This window comes from Phalaenopsis equestris, unplaced genomic scaffold, assembly GCF_001263595.1.
Source record: "Phalaenopsis equestris unplaced genomic scaffold, ASM126359v1 Scaffold001314, whole genome shotgun sequence".
NCBI classification, from domain to species: Eukaryota; Viridiplantae; Streptophyta; class Magnoliopsida; order Asparagales; family Orchidaceae; genus Phalaenopsis; species Phalaenopsis equestris.
The window spans coordinates 542,107-544,390 of NW_018165753.1; positions in this window are offsets into that span (position 1 = coordinate 542,107).

The following is a 2,284-nucleotide window of genomic DNA, read 5'->3' on the forward strand; positions in this document are numbered from 1 at the left end:
GTACTAACGACCTCACCTAGGAAACCTAAGGTTTAGACCCTTGGAAATGCGGCATCGTCGTCTCTTGTTTTGGAGAGGAAATGTGGGAAGTTTCTCCCCGGATCTCCGAGGGGAAAACTCTCTACGGTGTTGCAAAATGTGCTAGCTACAAAGCTTTTCCCATTTCGCGAATTCCTCCAGACTTTGCAAAGCGAGAAAGCTACAAAGCTTCTCTTGCTTTACCAAGTCCGACCTCCCAACTTCTCCAAGTGAAGCTGGGGAACCCAAAACAAGGGGAGTGAGGGACTCCGACCCATCAGAACTTGTGCTAAGGCTCACAACAAAGGGGAGACACTCGGCTCTACGGATGGCGTTTGGTTACGCACAGGAAGTCCTAATCTAAAGGTTAGCTCTAGGAAATCGACGATCTATCACGCAGGCACGTCGTCGCGCCGACCCATGCCGGCGCACGCACCCCGTGTGGGCAATCGAACCCACACGCCTAGACTCACTATTCTTAAGACTGGCTAAGGTGCGATCAATCCAAAGTGTTGTACCAATCAGGCCCGGGTAGCCAGCTGAAGCACAAGTGATGTGACTGGCTCGGGATAACCAACCGAGCCACAAGTGGTGTCGACCAGTCCGGGGCGACCAATCGAGGTGCAAGTGTAAGTGCAAGTGCAAGATACAAGGTGTAAGTGCAACGTGTAAATGTAAGGTCCAACGTGCAAGTGCAAATGCAAATGCAAGGTACAAAATGCAGGAGCAAGTGCAATATATAACATACAATAAGTAACATGCAAGATATGCACATGCAAACAACGAGGTGCTTATGACCACATATGATAGCGAGCTATGCTCGTACTAACGACCTCACCTAGGAAACCTAAGGTTTAGACCCTTGAACATGCGGCATCGTCGCCTCCAGCTTTGGTGTAGGAATGTGGGGAGCTTTCTCCCCAGAGATCCGAAAGAAAAACTCTCCACGGCGTCGCAAAATGTGCTAACTACAAAGCTTTTCCCATTTCGCGAACTCCTCGAGACTTTGCAAAGCGAGCCAGCTACAAAGCTTCTCTCGTTTTGCCAAGTCCGACCTCCTAGCTTCTCCAAGTAAAGTTGAGGAAACCCAAAGCAAGGGGCGTGAGGGACTCCAACCCATCGAGACTTGTGTTAAGGCTCACAACAAATGGGAGACACTTGGCTCTACGGAGGGCGTTTGGTTACGCACAGAAAGTCCTAACCTAAAGGCTAGCTCTAGAAAATCGACGATCAATCACATATGTACGTTGACGCGTCGACCCATGCCGACGCACGCACCCCGTATGGGCGATCGAACCCACACGCCTAGACACCACTAAACCTAAGATTAGCTAGGAGTTTAGGGGATCTCACCACCGCGAAGGTTGCAAACGCGTTCTCTTTACTTGCTCCAAGCCGTAGACGTCCAGTCCGTGCTCCAGTATGTCCCACAATGAATCATGCAACAAGGAGAATAGGCGATAGGAAGCAGGGAGGTATGCAAAGCAACCCAATAATAATAATAATTTTGGCATATAAAAAGAAATATAACCAAAATATACCTTCGTGAGGGAGGCTGCTCGATGACGGCGAAGGAGGGGAACCCACGAGGTAAAATACGCACGCGCCTCCTCAAACAGCGGCAACACTAACTGTCCGACGACGTTGAAGTGCTCAGGCGAAGTATCCGGCTGCCGGGAAGGTAAAATGACAAGGTTGGCGGGGCTGGCTGAGAAAAAGAAGAAGAAGAAGAGGAAGAAGAAAGAGAAGAAAAAGAAGAAAAATAGGAGAAGAAGAAGAAATGGAAGAAAAAAGAGAAGAATTAGGAGAAGAAGAAATAAAAGAAGAAGAAGATGAGGAAGAGAAAGATGAAGCCGAAGAAAGAGATGCCGACGAGGTTGGCCGAGGAGGAGGATCGGCGACGAAGGAAGAAGGATCGGGATCCGAGTGGTTATGTGTCGAAGGGAGGCCGAACGGGAGAGAAGGCTTTTCGTGAAAGCCAGATTTTTCTTTTAATTTTTTTTTTATCTTTTAAGAGAGGGAAATATATTTTTTAAATAGAGGAGAGAGGAGGACTTTTTTGTAAAAAAATAAAAAAAATACGGGAGAGCAGCGAGGGTCTTAAAAGAATTTATATATATAATAATATAATATATTATATAATAATAATAATAATTATTATTATATTATTATTATAATTATCCTTCGTGTATTCTTCACCCGTATACGTCCTCGCAGCGAAGTGAACGTCCTTCTTGGCTAAAATCGACGTTCCCGACGCATTGGG